At 30.9% G+C, this 24,163-nt stretch overlaps 1 pseudogene; it reads left to right on the forward strand.

The window, feature by feature from the left end:
• The first annotated feature begins 3,409 nt into the window (after positions 1-3,409).
• On the forward strand, positions 3,410-23,554 carry LOC122134582 (annotated as a pseudogene).
• Positions 23,555-24,163: the final 609 nt, after the last annotated feature.

Raw genomic sequence — 24,163 nt, forward strand, 5'->3', positions numbered from 1 at the left:
GAATAAATGTCATATATTTTGGTCATTTTCAGTAGTAAAATCATCCAGGTTTTTTGGCAAAAGGTTGTAAATGCATTTGCTCTATGTGAAATCGAACTGGGCTTCAAGTTCCTTTTAAGGAAATCTGTTCATTCGGGGGCCATTTTGAATGCCCCGGGCACATTTTACCATCCCAAAAAGTTAGGAAAGGGCTTTTGTCCTGAAGTTCGATACTCAATTAAAAATATCAATACTAAGGTGTTTTTCATTTACCATGATTTTGTTTATTTAACAAAATAAAATAATGCGTACAATATTCATTGTGATCTGACGAATAACCCATGTTTAGCGACTAATCTTGTAGTATAGAACTATTTTCCTGCTCCTCTTAACACACACAAATGGTGTGCAAGTCATCAATCCAATCACGTAGAGCATTCAAGTCGACTTCTGACAGTGGCTGTGTTTCCTGAAAGTATCAAAGAAACAATTGATGCGTTTGAACGGCGCCCAGAACAATGCTCATGAGAAAGTACAGAAAAAAAAATCATATATTTTGAGTTATTCCAATAATAAACTGATAGCCTACATAGTTTGTCAATCACATTATTTAAAGTCAACATTCAAAGTTCATATGATCATGTTTCGTATGTAGCATAAATAATACACTGTCAGAATAAAAGGTTGCATGCAACACACCTTCACTGGCAGTTCCTTATGAATGCCATGGTTTTACTAACGTGACCGTAGTTCACTATAGTATCATTACAATGTTACTCGTAACAATTTATAACTTATAAAATGTAAAGTTCAGTTTAATATCGTATCAGTATCGCTATCCAACGATACCTGGCCTTAAAAGTATCTCCTTGTTATCGAAACAATATAAGTGGTATCGCCCTGCTCCTCTAGTGGTCCTCTTATAATTTTTATCAAGACTTTTACAATAAAAAAAAAATACTAATGTAGAATAGGCTATATTTTTTTCCTCCTGTTTTGGACCCCACTCATCTGGATGCTCGCGTTTTGAATAGGCGTGGCGATTTGTAGACCTCGGAAGTACACCCACTGCTATGATGACTACACTTGTGTATGTTTGACAGCCTTTTTTGAAAGACAAGCCAAAGTGACCACCCTAAAAACAGTTCTCACACTTGTGTGCATGCAACTCTCTGTCAGTATCCATTTAGGTGCCACAGCATCGTCTTTTGGGTTCAGTCTTTCTGAAAATCCTGTGTTTGAATTGTGCCTTGTTTGTAATGACTCCATGGTAAGAATTAAGTGAACAAAGGAACCAAATTTTTACTGCTTGTCTGGATCTTCATTACAAATAATAATAATAATAATCCATAATGTTCTTTTTTGTGTGAAATTTCCAATTCAAAACCTTTTTACACACATTTTTATAATTAAAAATCATCAATTCATATTCACCTTCCAGAGTTCACTCCGAAATATTCCATCTTCTTAAAACATACGATGTATAATATTCACAGGCAATTGTTTTGTTGTGTCCATTTTTTTTTTCACTTTACAATTCGCTTCACAAATTCGTGGTTCAAAATCAGCAGAAATCCAGCATTGCGACATCCGGGAAACTGCAGGAATAGCATTAGAGTACCGATGCCATGTCTGTATCTCCTGTTAGTCGCTCACCATCACGTGTTCCGCCAGTGGGTGTTGATGAAGACCAAGCACAGGTCGAGCGAGTCATTCATGCACAAAAACTGATTGGCAGAAATGGAGTCAGCGGTAGGTAAGAACCTTATGATTATCAGGGCCAGTATGTATACTGCAGAACAACTTTTAAGACTGAAAAGCTGTGTTATGTTTAATTCAGCATCTTCGCTGTTTTTCCCAGTGGTACCCACAATGTAGCAGCTTTTCCTCTACCCGAGGAAGATTATAAATGCTAGTTTACCCTACAACTGATGATACAAAAAAATATTGCATCTAACTCTTTTTAGTTTTTGGCTTCTTACGTTTCCTTAACTTTATATCATGGCTTGAGTGACGCTGATTTTGTAATACGGGGTTTTCCCTCTTATGTTACACTCGAGTCGCCTGTAGCATAATGGAATAAACAAACGCAGAGTTTGCAGCAGTAAGTCTTGATTTGACAAAACCCGATAAAGCCCACCTTTGTTAAGATCAGGTTCCACTGGCACAAAGCTCATATAAACCTTCTCTCTCCACCTCAGAGTTTGAACCAGAGTTTGCTGCATTGCAGTATTTTATTTGTCATTAATTTTATAATTAAAAAAGCAAATATTGGTCAGTGCTGATATGGTCACCAATATAAAAATGAGTAAATATATTAAATTATTGTAAATATAAATTATTCTAAGTATTTTATTTGTCATTAATTTTATAATTTTTTTAATTATTATTATTATTATTATTGTTATTTTTTTATGTAAAAAATCAAAGTTAAAAAAAAGCAAATTTGTACAAATAATAATAAAAATAATTAATAAAAAAAAAATACAAAATTAATCAATATACTAAATAAAAATATAAATAAAAAAAAAATAATAAAGTAATATTTATCAATATCTTTAAATTAAAAATGAAGTTACAAAATGTAAATATTGGTAAACGCTGATATGGCTGATATATTATTTTCCTTAATTAGTGATAAAAATAAATACATTAATTTATATTAATAACTATTGTTAAGAATGTTTTATTGTAAAATAAATGCTTTAATTTATAACAAATATATTAGTAACAAATGCATCATTATTTTAATGAGAAATTAATATAATAAAGTCTAATATTGGTTGGTACTGATACGATCACTGATATAATACTCCTAGTTTTTCTTTAAAAATAATTATTGATAATTAATATTACTAATAACATTATAATAGAAATACTATTTTATTATAATGAAAAAATCAATCTTAAAGTTAAAAATGGATTAAAAATGCTACCGATATAGTCACCAATATATTGTACACCTAGTTTTTCTTAATAAAAAATTATATTCGCATATTATTATACAACATTTTAATTATACAAATAAATTATTTACATTATTATTAATAATAATCAATTTATCAGAAAGTTAACATTTAAAATAAAAAAAGCTTATACTAGTCAATACCACTCCTATTTCTTCTTAATTACTTATAATAATTAATTTATTAGTTGATGTTATAATTACTATAATATTATTTTATTAATAATAAAAATATAATCTTTAATGAAATGCAAAATATGATTTAAAAAAAATGTTGTTAGTCGCAGATATAATCACCAATATATTGTGTGCTCCTGGTTTTGATGTTTTCGTGCATCTTTCTCCTCTGAATAATACGTCTGTTTTTCAGGACGATCGACCGCTCCGTGTTCAAGCCCATCGTTCAGATCGCTGTACTGATCGCCTCCCGAGTCGCCAGACTGCATCAGCCGGCCGGCCGCCACCATGGCAAAGCGATTCATGAATGAGGCTCGTGGAATCGGCGGGGTCTGTTGGATCCTGGTCTGTAAGCCTGCTGCTGTAAAAGCTGGCGGTAAAGCGCCTTTACTTCAAAGAATCTGCCCCTTTGCTCCTCCTCCAAACGGCAGATTACCGCCGTTCGCCCTGTGTGCTGGCGCTGGTGCACGTAAGGCTCGTCAGCCTGGGTTCCTGCGCCCTCCACCCTCCAGAAACCGTCCGGTTAAAGTTCATAGCGCTGCCCCCTACAGTAAAGGAGTTCCGCTGATGGCTGCTTTTCCGAGCAGTCCTAAGACAATGCACGCTCTTCCAGTGCAACAACCACGCATTCCTTTCTCTGGGAAGAAGCTCCCCCTCATGGAAGCTGCGTCAGAGAAGCTATTTCCTCTTCCTCTGTCTGTTCTGTTTTTTTATCGGAAGCTTTGTTCCCACCCATAGATAAAAGCATTTCATCTCTTACACCTGACTTCTTTCCTTACAATACTGATTTTTTTTTATTTTCAACTTTCTGAATCTCCCTGAATCTTTCAGAGATATAAACAAAGCTTTCTGCGGAATCCTACAACAAACCACGTGCACGTCTGGAATTCAGCATACTCTGGATGAATGTATCAAAGTTTGGCCATGAACTTCTCATCTCCAGAGGGGGCGCTTAAGCATTTTTTTACATTTTATGCTGTTTCAAATTTCATATCATGCACACGCAGAAGTTTGCGCATGCGAAATAAAAAAGTTTGGTCTCATCCTGAATTATTGGTCAGTTGTACTGTAGGACATATGTTCTCAGTGTAGTAATAGCCAATCAAATTGTAAAATGCTATTTCTTTTAAGTTATACCATCGTACACATTTTTTTTCATCCATGTTGTAAATTTTCAACAGTAAATCTCTGTGCAGCTACCGGGTTTGCCAGGAATTGAAATGGTTTATAAAATTGATAATTTAATTAAAAAAGATAAATTAAATTAATGTTTTATGCCTTCGCTTGATTGATTACAAGAAAAATTAAAATACACAACACAGAATATAAATAAAAAATAAATAAATACAATTTATAGGGCCTTATTGTTGTAATAAATAAAATAATTAAAATTATTTTATTTCAATTGATTAGATTGATGCTTTTTGATGATTAAAATGTATTTTAAATCCATTTAAAATAGAATATCCAGAAAAATTAAAACCAAAAACACAGAATTTGGTAAAAAAAAAAAAAAAAATGGAATTTGAGGGGAAAAAATTTAATATTTCACACATTTAATAATAATACTTTCTGATTGGTAAAATTTAATGTAACCATTAAAACAGAATTAAAAAATTAAAATGGAGAAAATAGAAAAGAATGAAATTTAAACAGAAAACAGAATTTGTTAAAAAAAAAAAGGAATTTGAGGTAAAAAAATAAAATATATTTCACACATTTAATAATAATACTTTTTGATTGCTAAAATCGAATGCAAACTACTAAAACTATTTAAAATTGGAAATGGGAGAAAAAGAGTAGGCAGTATCAAACGTAAACAGCAGAAACAGAATTTGGCGCAAAAACAAAACTGTTTTCAGAATTGTGGAGGAATTTTCATTCTGTGGTGAAAAATAAAGGTACCACAAGATAGCAACCCAGGATTGCGGAGAACCCGCTTGCGCATCTCCTTAAAATTTATTGATGCAGTTTATATCTTGGCCGATTAAAAAGTCTGGCAGCCTTTCGAATTTTATTTCTTTATATTCCAATGTCAAAACAACAATCTCTCGACATCCGCAGCTTTTTGTATTTTCTCCAGATGATCTGCGAATCCGGACGCGCCCACCGCGGGTCGGTAAACCAATCGAGGAAACCAGATCTCCCAAGGTCGTCTCTCTCCTCTCAACAAAGATCTCGTTCCAGTCACTGACTCTCCTTTAGTGGTCCAGCACAAAAGCTTTCCCTCCTGTCAGAAGTTTGTTCTCCTGTCCGCTCAGGTATGATTCATCCTCTCGTTGTGATGTTCTTCAGGTCGTTCCTCTCTCATCACTGTATTCAGGGCATCCACATCGGAGTCACACAATCCACAAGCTGCGGCCGGTGGATCAGCTGCGCCACCTGCTGGTGAGCAGCGCTGGAGGAGAGAGCGAGGAGATCGAGAGGTTCTTCAAGCTGCACGGGGTGAGCGACGGCACACTTAACCTCTGAATGCAGACGCTCTCGTGTGTGTTTGATGATAAAGACACGTGTTTCTGCTGTACAGGAAGGGCAGGCGTGTGCCACGGCGCTCATCTTGGCCTGTTCCTCAGCGGCGTGTGATCGAGAGGTTTCTGTTTGGGCCACACGAGCCTTCTTCAGGTCAGATATGAGAGATTTCTTCCCAGGCTTTTGACAAAACCAGTCTTAAGTGTACATTTTTCAAATTGCATAAATACAAAAAAAAAATAAATAAAAAAAATAAAACCTCCGAAAAAATACCAGAAAAATTTAAATACACAAAATAGAATTTCTGAAAAAAAAAAAAAGAAAGAAAAATACAATTTATAGGGCCTTATTATTGTAAAAAAAAATTATAATAATAAAAAAAAATATATATATTTATATATATATTTTTGTGATTTCAGTTGATTAGACATTCTTTTTGATGATTAAAATTTAATTTAACCATTAAAATGGAATATCCAGAAAAATTTAAAACCAAAAACACAGAATTTGGTAAAAATAAAATATATTTCACACATTTAATAATAATACTTTCTGATTCACACTGAATAAATAATCTCTCCAGGTTTGTTATAATCGGACAATATTTGTCTGAGATACAACTATTTGAAAATCTGGAATCTGAGGGAGCAAAAAAATCTAAATATTGAGAAAATCATCTTTAAAGTTGTTCAAATGAAGTTCTTAGCAATGCAGTTATTACTAATCAAAAATTAAGTTTTTGATATATTTATGGTAGGAAATTTACAAAATATCTTCATGGAACATGATCTTTACTTAATATCCTAATGATTTTTGGCTTAAAAGAAAAATTTATAATTTTGACCCATACAATGTATTTTTGGCTTTTTCTACAAATATACCCCAGAGACTTAAGACTGCTTTTGTGCTCCAGGCTCACATTTTAACAGACATTTTAAACTTTTAGTATATGAAAAATGGTATGTGGAGAGCCGGAAGCTGCTATGAATATTTATTTGATTTATTTGATGCACTCTTTAGGAAATTAAGATTTTTTTAATGCATTTCATCCATTTGGCAGATGCTTTCATCCACATAAACTTACATTGCATTTATGTTGCAACTTATATAATGCAGATAACGTCAAGCGTGCAAAACATTTGGGATTCAGTGTCGCTGCGGAGAGGTTTAGTGCCTGGTCAAGCATGTTTTTTCAAGCCAGCCACAGCCTACAGTTGTTTCCGTTTCGCTTTAAATAAAATAGTTTAGGCTTGGCGTTAAGAATAAATGTTGGTTATAAAGAATAGCACTGTAATTGATTTCATAGATGTATATATATATATTTTTTTTTTAGTAGTGACAGATTTGTAAGTATTTTTACCCAAAAAAAAGCTTTATTTTATTTTTTGTTTTTTATTCATTTCTGTTGCACGTAGAATGACAGTTTTATATATGTTAATTATTTAGTTTATTTCTTTTTTTTTTTTTATAGAGACATTTTTTGAAGTATTGAGCAACAGCACACACAAAGTGCATCACAGAAAGTTTAGAATAGATATATATTATATATAATAATAATATCGACCAAGATGTTTTCCCGAATATTCTACCTTTCAAGATGTTTTCTCCCTAATATCAAAGTACCATGATTGCAATGTGACTTTTGATTTTTTTTTTACAATATAGTTCAATAATCAAGAAGTTAAATTATATGTGACTTACATTTTAGACACAATATTGACAGTTTTTTGCTCAATTTTTGTTGAGAAGAACTGCACAGAAGAACTGTTGTGTGTCATTAATAAACTCAGCAGTGATTCCTTACTGAATAAATCCACGTTTTTGAACGAATCGAGTAAGTGAGTGATTGATTCAGTAACCCGTTCATAAAGAGTCACTTGCATGTTTCTGAATGAATCAGCCATTTGAACGATTCGGTTGAATGAATGACTAAATGACTCAAGGCAAGGCAAATTTATTTATATAGCACATTTCGTACACAATGGTAATTCAAAGTGCTTTACATAAAAGAAAGAAATAATCATGAAGAAAAATAATTAAAAAACAAAAAACAAGCAATTTTAAAACTTTGAAAATTATTTAAAGTCACTCATTAAAACTGGTGCTTTGGTTTCGTATTTAAAAGTATAGCATTTTTCCCAGAGTTTCTTATTTGTATGTTCAAAAAATATCTAAAACATTATTTATGCGTTTGCAATTTTGTGGTGTACGCATTTATGGCACCTCTGATTAAATGCATCTAATGCGGCTTCAGATGCAGCGTCTGTGTTCGTTGAAACTGATTTCAACTCTACAGTATCTTATTATTCTAACTGAATTAGTTGCTCAAATGTAAGAATTTGACATGAAAGATGACATTTAATAAAGTTTGGAAAAAGTCATTTATAAACATAGTCGGAAATAACATTAGTTTTGTTATGCAACTCATTTTTACCTGTTTCCAGTCACAGAGCACTTTATTTTGAGAGTGAGAAAATATCGTTAACTTTGTGCAGTTTGGGGGAAATGATAACATTTAACATTCTTTTATGAATATAACATTTTGCATTTGAATTTTTTTTTTTTTTTTTTTTTTTTTTTATATGCTGTCAATTATAGTTTTTAGAAAAAAATGGATATCGGCCAAGAAGGTGCATCTCTATTATACACCAATGTGATTTTCAATTTTTTTTTTTTTTTACAATTTTGATCCAGTGCAACAATTATTCCATTCAAAATGAATTGAATGACTAAATAAAATGTACCTTAAAACCATTGCAATATTCACAAATCATGATGTTTCTTAATTATATATGGGCAACAAAATCGTCATGAGTGTATTGTGAGTATTTGGTATATTGCACGGCTTTATCTCTGCAGTTTTGACATGATGTATTAATAAAGAAGGTGTTTTAATGCAGGTACGGTGGAGAGGCTCAGATGCGTTTCCCATCAGCCATATTACTGCTGCCTCAGTAACATGACCGGCCCCTCTCTTCAGCTCCCCGGGTGTGCCAGGTGACTAACATCTCAACCCCGCCAAGCAGATCTTTGTTGTTTTAACCATGAACCATGTCAGTCACTAATACTAGCAGCCGGCTGTTGATTGGTCAGTGCTGACTAATGTCTAATCTGTGATTGTAGGATCCCCGGTGTCTGTCGGCAGCCCCCTACCAAACCCCAGTTTTCTTGCGACACCTGCCCCAGGTATAAACCGCTTCACTAATCCGGACCGATCCCGCCTTGTTGCTTCTCGCGGCGCGGTAATGCTGCACGAGTGACACGTCATTAAATAATCTCGACTAATACGTGATGAACCCACACCGAGAATCTCCAGGCAAGAAACCCCCCGCCGAATACCAACACGCTACACCCACGATGACCAGCCGCTGGACAGCGGCGTCTACCTTCCGCTGGACCTGAGGTCATCTTCTCTGGAAAGCACAACGGCATCAGTATCTACTTCACTCGTATACTGGGGTCAGTCAGCAAATACAGACTAATGGGACTCTATGAGCGCTTGTAACGGTATTATTGAAAAATTATTACGCTTTGGAACAGGAACATCTGGGACGGGAGTCTATCAACATATACCACCGGATCACCAACGCGAGTAAAACTGTCACCACCAACAGTAACAAACTGATACTATAGACCAATAAAAAAAAATTTTATAGAAATTTATTTACAGAATTGTTTTTTTATTATTATTATTATTTATTGTGAGTAATGACCAATTTTAGAGCATTTTTACCAAAAAAATTAAATGTTTTTATTATTTATTTTGTATTTATTTGTTTGTTGTGACTGACAGATTTTGGAACATTAAAAAAAAAAAAAAAAAAAAACTATTTAATTTGAGTATTTAATTGAATACTGATTTATTTATTTTGTTTATTGGAAATAATAACAGATTTAGAAGCATTTCTGCAAACATGTTTTATTTCAGTTTTTTTTTTTTATTTATATATTTTGGTTATTGTGAGTGACAAATTTTGGAGCAGTTTTACAAAAAATATTTTTGTTTATTTATTTTTATTGTGAGAAATTAGATTTTAGAGTTTTTTTGTTTTTTTTTACAGAAGTGCTTTAATTTGTTTATTGTGAGTCGCGGCAGATTTTGGAGCATTTTTATAAGAAATAAAAAAAAAAACTTCATTTATTTTGTTTGTATTTATTTTGTTGCGAGTATTTAATTGAATACTGATTTATTTAGTTTTTTGGGAGTAATGAGAGATTTTGAAGCATTTCTACAAACATGCTTTTTTTGAGTAAATTTTAGAGCATTTTTACAAAAATGTTTGTTTATTTTTTTATTTTAGTATTTTTATTGTGAGTAATGACAGAATTTAGTTTTTTTTTTTTTTTTTTTTGCAAAAGTGTTCTATTTTTTTTTTTTTTTTTTTTTTTTTTTTATGTGATTAGTGACAGATTTTGGAGCATTTTTACACAAATACTTGTTATTTTATTGATTGATTGATTGTGACTAATGATTTGTAATTTTGTTGCATTTTACATTTCTGCTCCGTTTGCCTTCCAGGGTTTTTGTAGTGCATCACTTCCCTCAGTTGTTCAGCCAATCAGAAATCTTCTCTGGCTGTCAATCATTTAGTGTGTTTAGGTTCAGGTTGAGATCACCTCCAGCACCGTTCAGTGTATTTCCTGACGATGTTCTTTGGTTTTAGCTGGAGAGCACAGCCAGTTCATCTGATCTGGAGCTCGTACTGATGGAGCTTCAGGGTTTGAAGGAGTTCCTGGACAAAAACTCCCAGTTCAGTCCAGCTTCTCTGGGTGTGGGCAGGTAGGTGGCCTTCAGATCCTCTCGTGCTCATCTTGTCGTGAAGCATGTTGGGTTTCTTTCTTACTTGACCTCTTCACTTTCATCTCACCAGCAAACCTATTCTTTATTTAAATAAATCAAACACAGTTAATTAGTTTGTATTTACTATTTATCTATCTTATTCATTTTTGACTTTTTAAAAATAAATTTTAGTATTTAAAATGTTTTATTCATTTACTAATTTTTAGATATGTAGTCGCTGATTAATTTTTTAGTTTGTTTTATTTTAAATGCGTTTTTAAAAATGTTATACTTTTTTTAAGTTAAGAAAATTATATTTTTATTCTATAAATATAAATTATTTTTTTACTTTTTTATTAATTTAGTATTTAATTTGTTTTAAGTTTTATTTACAAATTTTCAGTCACGTAGTTAACTTTTAGTTTTATTTAAAAAATTTGTAAAAATTATATACTTATGACAATTTATAAGATATATTTTTTTCTATAAATATATTTTACCATTTTTATATTTATTTAGTATTTAATTTAAGTTTAATTTACTAATTTTCAGATATGTAGTCATTGATAAAATTTTTTTAGTTTGTTTTATTTTAAATACATTTTAAAAAAATTTAAATACATTTTTATAAGATAATAAAATTATATTCTAAAAATAAACAAATATATATAATTTTTTTTTACTTTTTTATTAATTTAGTATTTAATTTGTTTAAATTATTTAGACATTTTTAGTCATGTAGTTATTAAATTTTAATTAAATTTTTAATTTGTGTTTTAAATGCATTTAAATTCTATACTTTTTATAAAACAATTTACAAGCTATATATTTTTCTATAAATATATTTTGCGATTTTATATATTTATTTAGTATTTGTTATAAGTTTAATTTACTATTTTTTTGGTTATGCATTTAACTTTGTTTTATTTATTCTTGTCATTTATTTAAAAAAAATAAAATATTTTTATATCCTATAAAATAATAGCTTTTAAATTTGTTTAATTTACTTATTTTAGGCTTTTTTCACATTTATTTAGTGAAATGTATTATTCATTTAAAACTAAAAATATTTAAATACTTTTATTACTGATCTTAATTCCATTATTTTGGTTCCTAATTTTTATTAACAGCTCTGAATATGTAGCTTTAACTGTGGCATAACCTACTTGACCTCCTCAGTTTCAGCTCCCCAGCAAACCTCCAGCAAAGGCTTCTGGGATTCATGCGTCCCGATGGCTCCAGCTCTCAGCAGGTGCAGCAGGAGCTCCAGAGGAAGTACCACAGTGAGTTCCAGTGTGTTTCTGTGTGTGTCTGTGTATCTGTGAGTCAGGTGTTCACCATCTTCTCGTGTTCAGGTTTGCTCCTCAGCCGAGGCTCAAGCTGCATGAGAAAGCGCTTCAGGTCATGCAGCAGCTGGTCCATCGCCAGATCAGACGCTGACGCTTGGAAGCTCCTGTGTGACCATCAGTTCAGCCTCATCATCTCCGAGATGCCCAAAGTGCGCCGCCAGCTTTCTCAAAGATGAGCAGCTGTTCACTGTCAGATTCTTGATGCTCAAACATTGATGTGGTTTTCTGTCTCCGTCCAGGAGTTTCAGGAGCAGATAAAGGCGGTGAGTTTTAAGGATGTGGTTGTTTTGTGGACGGAGCTGAGCCGGCGCCTCATCACGGCCCTCATTAACGCGGTACATCAACCACACAAAACAAGATGGAAAAATAATAGGCACCACCTGAGAGACATCTGCCCTCTGCTGTACAGCTGCGACGACAGCATCTGCTCCAAGGTACCTGCGCTTCTCAATGAGACAGCCACACAAAACAAGATGGAAAAATAATAGGCAGCTGTGGGAAAGGAATCAGTGTTTTATTTATTTTATTTAGTTTTTTTTTGTTGTTGGTGTTTAGTTTATATATGTGTGCTTTTTTTTTAAAAAAAAAAATGTATTAACTTTTTTTTTTTTTTTTTATTTATTTACTGATTTCAGTTATTTAGTTTTTAGTTCAGTTTGAGTTTAAGTTTTTATATTTGTTCATTTCTTGTGTAGGTATTTTTTATTTATTGTTTTTATTTGGCTTATTTTATTTTAGTTTTTAGTTAATTTTTTTCATTTTTTCTTAATTTATTACATTTTTTAGTTTGTATTTTATTTTTATTTATCTTAGTTTCTGCTTTTTATTTATTTTATTGTTTTTTTTTTTATTTCAGTATATTAAGTTATATTTTTTATTTATTGTATTTCTTTATTTATTTTAGTTTTATTTTTTTTTTTAATTTACATTTATTTAGTGACTATTACCTTTATTAGAAAAATAAAATAATTATTATTATTTAGCTTAGTTATTTTATCATTTATTTTTATTTTGTACTTTTGTCATGAATTTGTTTTGGTTTTAATTTAGTTGTTTTAGTTTTATTTACTTATTTTAGTTTTTTATTTTTATTTTACATATAGAGAGAAAAGCATTTTTTATTTATTGTTTTTATTTGGTTTTTTTAGTACTCATTTTTTGTATTTATTCAGTGTATTATTCATTTTTTGTATTTATTGGTTTTATTTAGTTTTTAATACTTAGTTTTCGTATTTTATTAGTGTAGCTTTTTTATTTATTTTTTTTATTTTTAGTATTTAGTTTTTGTATTTATTTATTTATTTAGTGTAGCTAATTTTTGTTGTCGTTGATTTTTAGTTAATTTTTATTTATTAATTTAGTTTTTATTAATTTTGTAATTTGTATTTTGCATTTTTTTTTTTTTTTTTTTGCCTTTTTAGAACATTAAGTATAGCTAGTTTAGCAGCCTTTATTAACTTTAATTTTACTTTCTTTTTTTTATTATTTACTATAAACAGCTAAATATTTGAAAAATAAGGAATAAAAAAAAAATGATATAAAATTTTTTTTTAATTTAATATATATATATTTTTTTTTACCTATTTTAAAACCGGAAGCGTTTGAGATTCATCAGATCTGGTTCCCTCCCGACAGGCCAACGAGCTGCTGCAGGGCTCCAGACAGATCCAGAACAAGCTGGAGAAGGAGCGAACGCTGAAGGAGTCCCTGCTGCTCTCTATCAGCAGATCAGCCACCACACAGACCTGCCCCCCTCGCTCTGCTCTCAGTACCGCAAGGTGAGAAGACCTGAACCCGTTCACCTGCTTCTATCGTTATATAACACCCTGATCACATTCTGTCCTCGCCCCAGTGCGCTTCTATGAGGGAGTGGTGGAGCTCTGTCTCACGGCCACGATAAGAAGGACCCTCAGAAGCTGGGGCTGCACTTCTACAGGAACGGCGCAGCCGGAGGAGGACTCCAGCGGTCAGCAGGCCTTCCAGCAGCGGTCAGTACACACACAGTCTTTCTGTAGTGCTCATGCGGGAGTCGAGCTGTAACTCTTGTGTTTGTCCAGGCTCTGCTGTTTTAAATGCATCACGGACACCATGCAGGAGCTGGTGAACCAGAGCAAAGCCGCCCCTCAGTCTCCCAGCGTCCCCAAACAACCCGGACCCCCCGTCATGACCTCTGACCCCAACATGCTGAGCAATGAGGGACGCTGCCGCTCATGATCTCATTTTTTTTTATTATTATTATTATTTTATATTAGTATTTAGTAATTTTATTTAATAATTTTATTTAATTATCTCATTTTCTTATATCATTATTATTAATTAATATTATTATTTGTTTAAATTTTAGTAAAGTGATTTTCTTACTTTTAATTTTTATTTAATATTTCTAATTAGCTTTAATTTTTCCATCCAGTTCTGATAGTTTTAGTACTTCAACTTTATTTTCAGTTAGTTGCCAAGGAAACATTCCTATGTTTAATTTATTTCCTCTTATATTTTTATTGTTAGTTTTTTATTTCTTTTTTTTTTTTTGCCTTTTTTCAGTTTTAGTCATTTTAGTACTTCAACTTTTATTTCAGTTGGTTTCCAAGGCAACATTTCTAATATTTAAGTTTTTCCTCTAATATTTATATTTTCAGTTTCATCTTATAATTATTATTATTATTTAATATTCCTGTTCTAGTTATTTATTTATTCTTTTTTTTATTTCAATTAATTTCTAAGTCAGCATCTCTAATGTTTAAGTTTTTCCTCTAATAATTATATTTTAATTTTAATCTTATTATTATTATTATTATTATTATTATTATATTCCTGTTCAAGTTTTATTTATTTATTCATTTATTTATATTTTTATTTCAACTAGTTTCCCAGGCAACATCTCTAATGTTTAGGTTTTTTGTGTAATATTTATATTTTAATTTTAATCTTATAATTATTATTCTTTTTATTATTTTTTAAAAATATTCCTGTTCAAGTTATTCATTTATTCATTTATTCATTTTTTATTTCAACTAGTTTCCATGGCAACATCTCTAAGTTTTTCCTCTAATATTTTATATTTTCATTTTAATCTTAAAATTATTATTATTATTATTATTATTTAATATTCCTGTTCAAGTTTTATTTATTTATTCATTTATTTATATTTTTTTATTTCAACTAGTTTCCATGGCAACATCTCTAAGTTTTTCCTCTAATATTTTATATTTTCATTTTAATCTTAAAATTATTATTATTATTATTATTATTTAATATTCCTGTTCAAGTTTTATTTATTTATTCATTTATTTATATTTTTTTATTTCAACTAGTTTCTAAGTCAACATCTCTAATGTTTAGGTTTTTTGTGTAATATTTATATTTTAATTTTAATCTTATAATTATTATTCTTTTTATTATTTTTTTAAAATATTCCTGTTCAAGTTATTTATTCAGTTATTCATTTTTTATTTCAACTAGTTTCCAAGGCAACATCTCTAAGTTTTTCCTCTAATATTTTATATTTTCATTTTAATCTTAAAATTATTATAATTATTATTATTTAATATTCCTGTTCAAGTTATTTATTTATTCTTTTTTTATTTCTATTAATTTCTATTATTCAGTTATTTTCATTGTTTTATTTATATTTCTAGGGGGGGTTTTTTTTAGCCATTTTAGTCAACATTTCTAATGTTCATTTATTTATATATATATATATTTCTAGTTACCTTTGTTGTTTTCTATTTTTCTATTTTAATAGTCCACTTAATTTTTAATTTTTTTTCCCCATTTAGTTTCCATGGTTGTTTCTAATGTTTTTTCCCCTTTTAATTATATTTTTATAGTTTTTATACATTATATTTTCATACTTTTTTTTTTTTTATAATCTTTATTTATTTTAGTCATTACTTCAAGTCAAATTTAATTTTGGATATTTGCCAAAGCAACATTTCTAATGTTTGTTGAACATTTGTCCCTCTATTTGTTTGTAATTTCACTTGACTTGAGTTTGGTTTCTCTCGCGATCGGGCGGTCATCGCTGATCCTGACTGGTTCTTCTCTCAGTTCGAGCAGATGCTGGGTCTCAGCCAGAGATCTCAAGACGAGCTCTTCCACATCGCGCTCTATAACTGGCTCATTCAGGCCGACCTCAGCCACACACTCCTGGAGGTACCAATGACCTGCATACACACACAGCCTGGAAGTCTCTCTGCCTCGAGGTGTTTAGTGTGTCTCCTCCTGTGCTCCAGGTGAACTCTCCGACTCGAGGATCATCTGATGCACATGATCAAACAGGACCAGAGTAAAGTAAAGTGCGTAACATGGACCTTCTGTGGCGATACTCCACGAGAAGAGCAGAAGCTTTGGGAAAGCGGCACACGTTCTGGCGCTGGCTGGCAGACATGCACAGGTGTGCGATGCTTATAATAGTTCTCATGACCATGCGTTTAGATACTTAATACCCTTAATAATCCTAAACATCCTTCAGAAGGGTTTGTGTTGTGTGTGCAGCACGGAGATCTCTCTGAAGCAGCGTCTGGAGTACATCTCCAGAGCCATCCTCTCCGCCAAGAGCTCGTCCTGCGTCTCCCCGCGCCTCTTCGCTGGGGGCCCGACGGAGAGTTCCTGCATGAACTGGAGGAGAAGATGGAGGTACTGAGAGAAAAAACAGCTGATGACGGTTCAGTTTGGGGGGAAAATTCATTTATTTCAATATGATAAATGACTTAATATTAGGATGCACCAAAATTCTGGACTGAAACCGAAAATTCTGGATGCACTTGGCCGAAAATGCTTTTTAAATAATTATTTATTATTTTATTAAATAATGTAAAATAATTTTGTAGGACTTTTTAATTTAACTCAATTATAATAATGCTAAATTTAAAAATTCAAGCCAATAAAATTGCGCTATATATTTTTTAAATATTTTTTTGTCTTTCAGCTAAAAACCGAAAAAGTCATGTTCAGTGCATCCCCTACTAGTTATATATCAATATATCTAATATATATGTAAATAAAATAATTTATTCTGAAAGTCATGTTTTTATCATTATATGAAATATTAAATAAAGTACAGTTAAATATTACAATACTTACAATAGTAATAATTCTTAAAGTAAAACAATGAGTGTTTAAGAAAAAATTATATAAATTAATATTGTAAAATTGAAATATTAATATTACAGGGAGACCTTGTTGTCAGCAGACAATTTAACTAAAAAAATCTTTTTTTGAAATAAGGATGAATATTTGATGAAACCTAAAATTCCAAAAACTTAAATATAAATTAGAAATGTTGTCATGGCAACTAATTTTAAATAATTCAGGTGAAGTAGTAAAATAACTAAAACTAAAGCTAAATAGGAATATTTAAAAAAATAAATTTTTTGTGAGAATTGTTTTTTAGTTGGTTCATTAATTCTTTATTAAATTTGAAGAAACTTAACCATAATTGTTTTTTTTTTTTTTTTTGGTTACTTTTTTTTTAATTCAACTTTTTAATTATGTTCAGAACCACATTTTATTATGGCGACTAAGTAAAAAGAAAAAGTTTCTGTTGAAGTATTAATTACTAAAACTAGTTTAATTTGCATTAAAATGACTAAAACTGAAATAAAAATAAAAGCTGCAAATATAGAAAAGAATTAAAAAGACAAGCCGTTTTTTTCTGAGTGAATATATATATTTTTTTTAAATACTTTTATGAACCAACAAAAAAAAATCAAGATCAGCAATAATTATTTTATTACTTTTGAGAAAATGAACGGTAACTGTTTTTTAATGCTGCTTTTTTTTTTTATTGAACTTTTTTCACAGTTTTGTTATTGCAACTGACCTTACATTTAGTTCAGTTAAACTAAAACTGAAATAAAAATAAAAGCTACATAGAAATATAAAAAAATTTAAAGACTGAGTGAATACATTTTTTTATTTTTTTTTTTAATACTTTAATGAACCAACTAAACGAAATCAAGATCAGTAATAATTATTTTATTACTTTTGAGAAAGATTAATGGTAGCTTTTTTTTTTTTTAATGTTTAAACTTATTTTAATGCCTTCTTTTATTGAACTTCACACTTTCAGAACCAAGTTCAGTTATTGCAACTGACCTTACATTTCAGTTAAAGTATTAATTACAAAAACTGAAATAAAAAATAAAGCTAAAAAAGACATTTAAAAAAATAATAAAAATGGCAAAAAGCACATGAAATTGCCTAAACTACAGTTAAAATGAAAACTACAATCACAGCACTGGCTCGGAGCTGAACAGTGAAGCATGCAGTCGCGTGTATTTATGTACTGAGATCTTTGTGATTGATCACAGCATTGAGTTATTTTACTGTGATGCTGCAGGTGGTGCGCATTCAGGTGCAGATCCAGGAACGCTCAAGAGATAGTATTCCCAGCATCCTTCGGGTGCAGGGAGCCATCACGCGCAGCTGGACTCGGAGCTCATGGACATCACCAAGGTAAATGAAGGCCTTGCCCGTGAAAGCAGCTGCTGATCCCATGTGTTTCAGAAACCTGTCTCTGTCGTGTGTCTGTAGCTGTACGGAGAGTTCGCGGATCATTTCCGGCTGTCGGAGTGTAAGCTGGCCATCATCCACTGCGCGGGACATTCGGACCCCATCCTGGTGCACTCGCTGTGGCAGGAGATCATCCAGAAGGGTGACCGCTCTTGCTCTGCACTTCCTCTTCCTGTGCTGTGGGTCATGTGACTGACGGCTGCTGTTGTGTTTCAGAGCTGAGCGACAGTGTGGCCATGAGTCCGGCGGACCGCATGAGAGCGCTGAGCCTCAAGCTGGTGTCTCTGGGGAAGATATACGCCGGAACACCTCGATACTTCCCTTTAGGTACCAGAGCGTGTCCCTGTGGTCTGTTTTGTAGATTACATCCGTGTAAATGTAGCTCATGATCGGTCTCTTCAGATTTCCTGGTGAAGTTTCTGGAGCAGGAGGTGTGCCGGCTGAACTGGGACGTGGGTTTCAGTCACCTTCACCATGCAGGAGATCGGAGTTCAGCTTCCACGGCTGCTGGAGGTTTACGACCAGCTCTCAAGACGCTGGTGCGACGATCTGCTGCAGCTTTCTTTATCAACCACAAGCCCACAGACTGAATATCACACCACACTCTCTCAGCATCTCAGATCCTCTTAAACCTTGCTTTACAGGAATTAGACATTTATTGTCTTTATTCTTTATTATTATTATTTTAACATTTTTCTTTATCAATTTATTATTATTATTTTTTTATGTATTTATTAGTCCATTATCCTCTTAAGGATTGATTAATGGTAGTTATGCATTTATTTACCTACATATTTCAATCTTTTATTTATTTATTTTTTAACTGTTTATTGCTTTAGTGCTTTTTTTAACAAAACACTTACATAACTTTTGAAAAAAAAATAAAGAAGAAAAAAAAACACTTAATTAAAAATATTAATATATAATATATTATATATATAAATATTTTTTATTAGTCCATTATCATCTTAAGGATTGTATATATATATAGATATATATAATATATATATATATATATATATATATATAAATATTTTTTATTAGTCCATTATACTCTTAAGGATTGTATAAAACAGTAGTTATATATTTATTAACTTTTATTATTAGAAATTTAGTATTTTTTTTTATTAGTCCATGATTCTCTTAAGGAATTAATTAATGGTTAGTATGCATTTTATTGGACTTTAGTATTTATTATTGTTTATTTTTTTTTTTTTATGAGTCCATTATCCTTTTATCAATTAATTAATAGCTAATATGCACATTTATTTGCTTATCTTAAATTATTTTACAAATAATTAAGAATTCTTATTTGTATTAATTGAATGCATGTATTAAGTTTATTAACCCGTAATACTATTAAAAATTGCTTTCTTGACTTATTTTTAAAAATATTTAATTTTATTAATAATTATTAATCTTTCTTCGTTGTTTATTTATTGATTTATAATACTCTTAATGATTTATTTTTTAAAGTATTTAATATTTATATATTTTTATTTTTTTATTTATTAATCATAATCATCATAAGGATAGCTAAACAGTAGTTATTTTTATTTATTTTTATTTTTATAAATTTTCCTATTTACTTATTCATTTATAATTCTTACATTTCTTGTCTAATGCTATTATTTATTTTTTTTATTAGTCCATAATACTCTTAAAGACTGCTTAACAGAAGTTATATATTTATTTACTTATGTTTTATAATTTATGTAATTACTCTTGCTTAACAGTGGTTATTTTTGTTTTATTTATTTTTTTATTTCATATTATGTTATTTTTAGTTGTATTGTTTTTCCTATTATTATTATTATATTATTATTGCTGTATTGAAGGTCAAAGGTTGGTAGTCTAACCGACAGTCAAGATTCTGAAGTGTAAGAAGTCGTCACAAAATACCGAAGTGTTGTGATGATAACTTGTTTCTCTCAGGACCCGTGCTGGCAAGCGTGTGAAGAAGCCGACTGCACCTGGTGGAGTGCATACCATGTGCCCCTTGTTCAGGGCAGAGCTGTAGATACGTGAATTGAATCCCAGCCGAGTGCCCACATACGACCGGTCATGGACCGCCACATCTCTAGTGCATCAGATTTCATGTTATTCTGTCCCCAACCGTGCCGTTGATTGCAAGACGGAGGTTACACGCAAACGCTTGTCTGGATAACATACCTGGGGTATCTGGTGGAGATGCCCGTCCTTGAGTCCGAACGCGGCCGATGCAGGACCATTTACGCAACTTTTAAATGCTTCAGGCACAAAACTGGAGAAGACCTCCATTGATGACGGTCAATGTTTTGCTCTTGATGTACAGTCTTCAGGACTTCAGTCTTTAATATTTACGGAAAATGAATCATGTTGACACTCATCACAGCCCGAAGTGTAAACACGTCAGATATGTATGCTTGGGTGTGCATACGTGTTTTGTGGTCAATCAGCAGCAGATACGAAGGTGTGGGGCATACAGTTAATTTAATTTCGAATCGTTGGTGTCTGTATGTGTTCATAAAACTTGTCCGAGGAGGCACATTGTTGTCAGATATTTGTCCCATCCACGCTAACTTTCCCCCTGGATGCTGTTTTTTACGGTCCTTTATTGCGAATGTTGGTGTGTTTGTTTACTTGTTGTCAGGTTTCAGCCGAGAGACACTTTTATGGAGAACACATTTTTATGAAAGATGAAACTGTCAACCACCTTCTAGTTTTGTGTACATATGTATGCAAATGATTTGAAATCTAATAAAAACAAGAAGTTTTGGTTTTAAATTACAATTGTGTTAAAAGGTACCTTTCTCGAGAGAGTAAATAAATAAATGTGGTTGGTGTGTAGTATATATGTTGTATGCGTGTTTGTATGTATATATGTGTATGTGTGTGTATGTGTATATATATGTAGGTCATATGTTATATGTGTGTGTATGTACGGTATATTGGTGTGTGTGTGTGTGTATGATATGTGTGTATGTCTGTGTATGTATATATATGCTGTATGTTTAGTATGTGTATGTAGTGTCTATGTTAGATATGTTTTTATTTATATATGTGTGGCGTGTATATCTATATATATCATATATAAGTATAGATATACCTAGGAGGTTTTAAGATTTACTTTATCATATAGCATTTAAATCATGTTAATTTGAATAACAAGTTATACGTTCTCATACACGAACACACACAAATTCTTTATAATTTTTTAATGGTATAATATTCCAATTCTGTGTTTGCCATCGTTAATACTTATAATATATTTATTGGAAACACTTTACCAATGTGTTTAATATGTTCACCTGCTGAGATAAAAAAACAATAGAAGCGATCACAGAATTTGGAGAGGTTCTTCGGGTTATGATGGGAATTTAATGGTCAATGCTGGCATTAGAGCTCTATTATTGGTGGCTGTTCAAAACTCTAAATCTATGGAATAGACACACACTGAAGGAAACCAGTTCTCAATATTAGTGTCCAAACCAGCTCTTTTCAGTGCAAGCGTTTTTAGTGCAGTGTTCCTTTAAATGTTATGAGACGGCGGATAACTCCGCCCCTCTTTCAAGCCGCTGTTTCTGGATATTCCGATGTCACTGGCGGAGTAAACAGAAATGTTCATGAGGTTGCTGTAGACAAACCTGCCTATTGATACAGATGTTGTATTATTTGACCAGTTATGAGTTTCACTACAGTTATTTCCTAAAATAATGAACTTTCGGAATCAAGATAATCCAAGGTAATAAAACTGATTAAAACAGTGTCATGGGATAAAATGTATTGAGTTGTTGTGGATTCAGACTCGTATAAAAAAATTTGGGTCATTTAATGGGTAATCCATATATAGATACAGAGATATATAGATATAGATATATAATGTATATCTATATATAGGTATTATTAAACTATTATATATGTATAAACAGAATAAACCATGGCAACTTCAGGAGTTGTCCCAGTATATATATAATATATATATTTAATAATGAGATGTTCAGGAGTTGTCCCAGGATTTTGTCACTGATTTTTTTTTCTTTTTTTTTCTGTTCATGCATTTTGTAAACATAACTCATTACTGTCTAGAAAAAAGATACTTTACTAGCCAAGGAGATTGATCCAAAACTGTGTCATGAAAAACCCATTGATTAATTAAATAATAACAGAATCAAAATGAATATTATTTTTTCTATGGATTTACATAAACGATGATGAACTACATTTATTTTAAATAATATGACTTTTTAACTGTAGATGAACAGTTTGTTACCTTTTGCCACAATACTATAATAACACAAAAAGAAAATTAACTACAAATAATTTAAACAATATCACTTTTATTTATTTCTATATAAAATAATAAAACAGCAAAAGGAATGATTTAAAATCAATGTGATGTTACAAGATTTAGTTAAAAGGAATGATTTAAAATCAATGTGATGTTACAGTTAAAATAAGTGAATAAATGCACAATTTATTTCTATATAAAATAATCAAATATTAGAAAAAATATATATTAGTTTTTAAAAATAGTGTTTAAGTAAGAATAAATAATGCACTATTTATTTCTACATAAAATAATCAAATATTAGAAAAAATTGTGTTTTGAAAATAGAAAAAAAAAAGCACTATTTATTTCTACATAAAATAAACAAAAAAAAAAAAATAAAAGAAAAATATTTATTTAAAAAAAAAAATAAACAAAAAATAAAAATAATAAATAATGCACTATTTATTTCTACATAAAATAATAAAATATTTAAAAAATTGTTTTAAAAATTTAAAAATCAAATCTTAGAAAAATATGTTTTTAAAAATGCGTTTTAAAAAAATAAAATAAAAGAATAAATAATGCACTAGGTATTTTAACATAAAATAAATCAAAATATTAGAAAATTGTGTTTTAAACAAGAGGTTTAAGTAAAATAAAAAAGCATATATGCCTAGTTTATGTTCTACATAAAATAAGTATATATTATTTTAAAAAGTGTTTAAGTAAAAATAAAAAGAAAAATAATGCAGCTTTTTATTTCTAATAAATAATCAAATATTCGAAACTAGTGTTTAAGTTAAAATACAAAGATCGATAAATAATGCAACTATGGAAATTCTATAGCAATAATGTGAACATTGTCTGTGTGCCGATTTTCAAAAAAGAAATATGGAAATCCAAACCAGGCTGTGTTTGCATTGAGGAAAGTCAGACTTTGCCAGCACTGGAAAACATTACTCGCATCTGATTTGGGTTTTGTCCAGGGCTTCGAGAAGTTGCTTGAGGAGTTCACAGATGCGGATCTGGACCTGGACGCTCTTTCTCAAAGCACCGGCTGCAGATGTTGACCGTGAAGGACTGTGGTATTTGTGTGTGTATCATTTGCATCTTGACTGTTTGAGTGAGCTGTCAGCACAGAATAAACACGGATGGCTGGCAGGTGCGTGCTGTAGCTGGTTCACTTCCACACGCAGAGCCTCCAGAAACCATTCAGATGTCTTCAGCATTTACTTGTGTGTCAACAGTTGTTTACTGAAAACCCTTTAATAAAATCTGAGATTTAATACAATTTCATGTCTCCCATTTATTAATAACCCAATCACCAATAACACATTAAATATGAGCTCTGAGCAGAAATTATTATGTTTTCAGATAATTTCTTCAGATTAGTTTTATTATAGTGCTATATAAGATTAAGGCATACAAATAAAAGTGTTATGTAATAAGATAATGTGTGAATGTGTATATTATAGGCCTATGTATATAGAAACATGCTCACACATATCAGAGTAATATATTTTGAAATATATTCATATAATCTATATATAAATATATTTATTATGTAAATACAATTTTTCCCTGTATAAACATAACATATTTTTCTTAAAATATATAATGCATGGTTGTGTAATTTATATATACATGAGATAAAAATTACACAGTAACAAACACATACT

Source organism: Cyprinus carpio, chromosome A10 (genome assembly GCF_018340385.1).
Source record: "Cyprinus carpio isolate SPL01 chromosome A10, ASM1834038v1, whole genome shotgun sequence".
In the NCBI taxonomy this organism is placed as follows: Eukaryota; Metazoa; Chordata; class Actinopteri; order Cypriniformes; family Cyprinidae; genus Cyprinus; species Cyprinus carpio.